At 31.5% G+C, this 6,979-nt stretch overlaps 1 protein-coding gene across 3 annotated transcripts in view; it reads left to right on the plus strand.

Moving 5' to 3' along the window:
* The window catches only part of bru1 (bruno 1), a 518,099-nt gene that overhangs the window by 219,675 nt on the left and 291,445 nt on the right, over positions 1 to 6,979 (plus strand). The window lies entirely within an intron of this gene.

The following is a 6,979-nucleotide window of genomic DNA, read 5'->3' on the forward strand; positions in this document are numbered from 1 at the left end:
CAATGAATTTGGATAATATTTATTATATATTATTTATTATTAACACGTAAAATTAATAAAATAAAAATAAGTAAAAATAATTTTTTTTTTCTTCATACATTTATTTTTACCGGCAAAACTGTTGAGTATATAGAAAAACGTTATATTAACAGATTAAAGGAATTGTAATTTTTAATTTTTTTAAATTTGTTTGAGCAAAATCGGACTAGTGGTTCTCGAGTTATGTCAAAAAAAAAGACCACCAAAGGTGACAATTTCCCCTATATGATAGTTACTAACTTCAAATCGATATATCTCGATTCCTAGACGTGACCCAGCGAAACGCCGGGCCACGTATAACTTGTTTTTGACCGATATAACATTTCCCGTTGGTTTCATCCCATCCCGATTTTGACTGTCGCATAGTGTAATAAGTTTACATATAAAAAGATTATCCTCATTTTCCAGTTTAACTCCCTAATAAGTAATTAGAAAAAGAGATTAGCCATACAAAATTATAATTATAAAATAATCTAAGATTAAACCGATAACTTTTTGGTGTCCAACCTAGTTTTATCGATTACACTTGCGAAGAAGAGGAGGAATGTCAAATGTAAAAGTAAACAAAAATTTACGCTGGTAAGGAAAAGATGTTTGTAACGGTATTTTTAATAAGATATACAGTTAAAATATATTTAAATAGCATAATATGTGTAGCAGGAAAAAGTGACCATGGTGGCACAGAAGATGCTTAACTTTTCCTCGTGTTGTGAGAGTAAGAAGCTCAACCAATTTGATAACTAACGAGCTGTGATTGAGATTATATTTATATGTAAACGTACTTTTATGCTTTGCCGTTCGCATATGTTTACACATAAAATTTCATGAGTACCTAGTACTCACGCCTTTTTTTCTCAGGTTTCGCAGATTTTTGATTATTTACTAGTATCGAAATTCGACCACTTTACTTTGTTTACACACATGCATGAACAATTTAGAAACATTATTTCTCTATTGCTTCGTTTTTAAAAGAAAAAATAGTATTCAATATTTCTTCGCTCTTAGCTTTTATATCTCTGTGGATGTTAAGTAAAGCTAAACCATAAAATGTTTGTTCCCCAGATTTACTTCGTAAATAATCTTAAGAAGGAGCGTTCTCTGGAAGCAACTGTCATAGGAGATGTTGCGCCTATCTGCAATAATCGGTATACCGCTGAAGTATTACCATAGCATTTAATTTTTGATGTAGAGAACTGCCTTTATAATAATTGAAATTTAAAATTACGTTTGGTCGAAAGCGGAAAGTTAAAAGTAGCATCCGGTGCTCACGGATTTTCAAGGAGTTCATTATTCTTGTTATCGCTTAGTTTACGGCGTTAAAAATTTAACACATTATAAAGCGCAATCCGCAATAACGTGTATATGTTAACTCAGTCGCAGGGAATTTAAAACTTGATTTTTGGGACGCAGAGGGTTTTGAAATTACCGGCATCTTGAAAACAATGGTAGTCAAAATTTTTTAAAACTTACACCCTTATTCTAGGACCCGAATTTTCGTAATTCGTAATTCGTAGCAACGCTACGAAAAACGAAAAATCCACATGCTGCAACCCTTGCGGAAACATGTGCAGCATTGCTAGCTATCAGTTGTTTTTTGAAGACGCTGTATGAAGGAAAACAAAGTGGAAGGGAATTTTAAAAAAACATTAATCAAGTGCTTATTTATGATGAAATTGTTTGATTTTATGTATTTCGAAGGAAACGATGGATTCCATTTCATTTGCAATTATAGCACCAGAGTAAGAGCGCGCTATGGAAGTGAATTCACAAGGATATGCGGAGCTGTCGGGCATAGTATCCATGGACGCATCTGTCAGTTTCTGGTAAAATTGTTCAACCACCATGATACAAAAATTTGAAAGTAAAACCGCTGATAGGTAGCCTGAACAATTTGAAGTTTGCTAACATAACAAAACTGTTTTCAAATTTTCAATCTCACAAATACATTCTCACTTTCACTTTTTTACTTTTATTTGGCATTTGAGTTACCTTTAAATTTTTGTATCATGTTCAACCACAACCTCCAATCCAGTTAATGCAATAACAGCTTCTTCCAAGCCATTGAACACATGCACTTTGTTTGTCCCCCACCTGTTGCGCTTGCTTCTGCCTTTGGACGCGCTTAGGGGTTATAACACTTACTAAGTATAATTCTCCTTTCTGTATTGCCGAAGAAGAGGGGCCTCCGCATGTCAATTGTGCATATAACTCTGGCTATGCCATCCACAGTATTTTTGCGCAAAACCCACATCGAAATGTACAAAAAAATGCATAGTGCAAACCGAATTTAATAATAAACTATTGCTCGGAAATTTGAAACATTTATTTTGAATTAAAGTTTAATCCTTTGATTACACGCGTATGTTAAAGTTTTTAGATTCGGGTTATGGGTTTGGACTAGGCTTGCCAGATCCAATTTGTCAAAAAGCTTGACATTGACCAAAAAAAAACTTGATTTTGAAAAAAAAACTTGACAAATAAAAACACTCATACTATGGGTTTTTGTTTAATTTTTTATTATTTTTTTTCATAAAAATTATTAGAATAAAAACAAAAATATCATAAAAAGAAAAAATAACAGAAACAATGTAAAAGAAACAAAAAACAATATAACAATAAAAATTCAGTCTTTATATATTTTAAAGAAAACTTAGGCGTTATTTCAAAAAAAATATAGGTACTATCTTAAGAAAAAAAATATAGGTTCTATTTATTTTGCCACATATATTTCGTATTCTTAGATACAGAATTAATTAATTCTCTACCATCGGGTGTTGTTAAAAAATTTTGAAAGTTTTTGCAATCCTCATTAAAATTTATTCTTATTAATAGTTCGGCTTTTATTAGATCGAAGGACATTCTATTCCTATCTTTAGTATATAAATTATTTAGAACACTAAATGCTTTTTCACAAAAGGCATTGCTTATTGGGATAGAAAACACAAATGAGATCAACTTTTTTAAATTTTGAAGATTGCTTTCTGCACACTTTTTTAAAAAATATGACCATATTCTATCATTTGGTATATCTTTTGGTAAAATATCGTAAACTTCTCGAAGAACACAGTAATCGGCATACAGTTTATCATTGTCAATGTCATTTGAAATACCTAATAATTTCGGAAGCTCTAACAGCTTATTCCAAGTCAGAAGGGACTTTTTTATATTTAGACAGGAAATTTGTTTGTATATTGATGTTTCTCCAAAATCATACCGTTCAGCTAAATAACTGGTAGCTCTCTTAAGAAACTCATTTGCTTCGAACTTGCAGTTAAATTTTAATTAATTTAGTTGCAAATATTGCCGGGCAAAACGTTTGTTAATCAACCGTATGTATGTGTGTGTGTTACTTTGTTGTTTATAAGCGACAAGAAGAAAAGAATGCGCGAGAGTTAAGAGATCAAATATGACTGACTTTATTACAATGTTGTCAATTTACCAGTGTTGAGTAATGGGGTAAATATCAGTGTTGGAACTTTTATTATAATTGTACATACCTAAAGAGACCTATATTTTTTAAATTATAATTGCACAGAAAAAATATGTATCATATTAGTCCTTAGTTGTATTGATAGTAAAAATATTCTCTTTCGATGTGTTTTTTAGAAATATAAACTTACTTTTTTTAAGTATTATTACATATGTAGCTAGAATAAATTTGTGAAAAAAATTAACTTACAAAAAACATTGACAAATCACTTTTTCACTTGACACTTGACNCAATTTGCTTTTATAATTTGGCTATTTTCATTTTTAAGTTTTTGAAATACAGAATTATATAAACCGTAATTAACATTTGCGTTATCAGCACTATACGATGTAATTTGTTCAATTTTTAATTTATTAACATTTGTAATTCTAATAATATTACCAAATATATCCTTAAATGCTTCATCAGGATCTTCGTAAAAATCTAAAATTTGTTTACGTATCCCAGTTTCGGGATCAAAATATTGTACAGCATACGGATAGGTTTTTACGTTACCGATATTTGAAGCATCGCTACTTACGGAATAATACCAACATTCTTTTAAGGCTTTAGCAACTTTCTCTTGCGAATATGGACCCAAAACATTTCTTGTTATAGCTGCTGATTTTGTACGTCCACATGTTATTTTGTTGGCAATTTTACTGTCGGAGTATATAGTAGAACTCATTTTCATTTGTAATACGTTATGAAATACACATAATAGTTCAGCCCGTGCAATTTGTGTTTCAATTGTAGTTTCTGCTGAAACAGTGAAATTCGAAATGCTCCGGGACATTTTTTGCGACAATACGATTTTGGCATGTTTTTTAGTTTTCATATGTCTATTTAATGCCCAGCTCCCTTCATATTTTATTGAAATTTCTGTCTGACATAATTTACACAATGCAGTGTATTGATCTTTCTTTTGTATCCAATTGGAATATTCTGGTGCCACATGCCATCTATCCAAGTAAACAGTATATCTTGGTTTTTTTGATGGTCCAGCATCTTCGTTACCTTCTAGCATTTTTGTTATATATTCACTAATCCAACGTATCACAATAGAATATTCTGCAAATAATATACTCGTTAAAACAAATTAACAAACAAAAATATAAACTCACTTTTTATTTCCAAAAACTTCAATGTACGTATTGCAACTATAATGTTCGTCCAGAAGCTTTTTTCTGAACTTGCAGTTAAATTTTAATTAATTTAGTTGCAAATATTGCCGGGCAAAACGTTTGTTAATCAACCGTATGTATGTGTGTGTGTTACTTTGTTGTTTATAAGCGACAAGAAGAAAAGAATGCGCGAGAGTTAAGAGATCAAATATGACTGACTTTATTACAATGTTGTCAATTTACCAGTGTTGAGTAATGGGGTAAATATCAGTGTTGGAACTTTTATTATAATTGTACATACATAAAGAGACCTATATTTTTTAAATTATAATTGCACAGAAAAAATATGTATCATATTAGTCCTTAGTTGTATTGATAGTAAAAATATTCTCTTTCGATGTGTTTTTTAGAAATATAAACTTACTTTTTTTAAGTATTATTACATATGTAGCTAGAATAAATTTGTGAAAAAAATTAACTTACAAAAAACATTGACAAATCACTTTTTCACTTGACACTTGACGCGCATTAAAAAACTTGACAATCAGGCCCGTCTGGTAACCCTAGTTTGGACACAACAACCGAAAATCGTTGTACAAATAACTAAACCGGACCCTAATTTCTCGATGAGGGGCAACCAAAGTCTTGTTTGTCCGTTCATATAAAGCAGTGGATAAAAATATACATATATACGTATATACCAGGGTTTATATATAAGAGATTGCGCAATGCGCAGGTCCGTTCTTCTTCTCGCAAAGTTTGGGCGACAACAACACCGAAAACAACAAGCAGAGAGAACAAGACGCAGCGTAGAAAACAAACAGCGTAAAAAACATAAAACTGAAGTGCAGAGAAGCGATTTCAAACGAATTGTAATCGTTAGCTTATTCTAAAATACAATTAAAGTTAATTTAAAACAAGTTTTTACTCATGCCTTTATGCCGAAAAAGCCACAAAACCTAATTTTTCACAGCGACCAATTTTTGCGAAATTTTTATTTAAACTCACTATATCTCAGATGTTTATGTACCGATTGATATGCAGAATAAAAAAGATATCATTCTAAAGAAGATATGTCTAACTACACTTCTCAATACTTATTAAAAACAAAATGGCGGATATTTTAACTTTTTCATAAAATGTAAGGAGGTGGTTTTTACATATGCAAAAGTTGTGTTATGAACTTAAAAATTTTTGTTTTGTTTTAATGCAGCATTATAGACAAATATATATGGAAATTTTTGGGAAAGTTTCATGTTTAGACAACAAGTAGTTATAAAGTTATAACAATATTATGGTGACACCCACGAGCGGGCGCTCGAGTCTAGATAACAAATATTTTTACAAAGCACTTGCACAAATAATTTTGGAAGTAATATTAAGTGAAATATTGAAATTCATAAATTTATCAGTGTTATATAACTTATTAATGTTATTTGTTATAAACTTAATAGACATATGTACTTACATACTTACCTGCATCAGAACAGGAACGTACGATCGAGCTTAGGCTCAACCGCCCTCCGACGAAATACTTTACGGTGGTACCGTGGGGATACGGTACAGCGGACATACATAGAGTTTTAGTTCGGATTAAAGTTGCACACTACGGGGTACAGGCTTTCCATGCTAGTCAAATTGATTGTAGGTGAAAGTGGGGTGGGGGCGATTTTTTCAACCGAACGTATTTCGTTATCTGTGGAACTACAAACAAATATAAATCCACTACAAACAACTAAAAACAAAGTCCTACAATGTGCACTGGTTAAAGTTTTTATTTGTAAAAGTGGGGGCTAACTTCACAGAACTGGTTTTCTTCCATGCAAAACTAAATTTTCTTCATGGAAGAAAATATATAACACCCATGAGAAACAAACTTTAAAAAATCAAAGGTAACGAAGGTTTTAGTACTAAATAAAACGAGTTTTGTTTTTAGATGCAACTTCGCATGTCGCATAACAAAATCTATCCTGTTCTTTATTGAAATCATCTTATTTATACTCTAACATCTTATGTACTACTTATTTACTACAATACATATTTACTTAAAATTCTTACTAGCTGAATCTCTCGCTTGCACATATGAGCATGCATTCATATGTGCCTAGCTCAAAGCATAGCTCAGTGAAGTCACCAACACACACACAACCATTTCTAATGTGGAGCTACAAGCAATGCATCCACAGACATATCTACATGTACCAAGCGTGAAGGTGCTAGCAGCGCAGTCGTACATATTTACATACATAGAGCTAGCGCATGCACCAGATATAGCTTGTGCCGCTTGTGTGTTTAGCGTGTGAAAATAACAAAGTAAGGAATTTGTTTATGCTGCAAAAATGCATAA

This window comes from Rhagoletis zephyria, unplaced genomic scaffold, assembly GCF_001687245.7.
Source record: "Rhagoletis zephyria isolate East Lansing unplaced genomic scaffold, Rhagoletis_zephyria_1.1 Rzeph_scaffold_00081, whole genome shotgun sequence".
Classification (NCBI taxonomy): Eukaryota; Metazoa; Arthropoda; class Insecta; order Diptera; family Tephritidae; genus Rhagoletis; species Rhagoletis zephyria.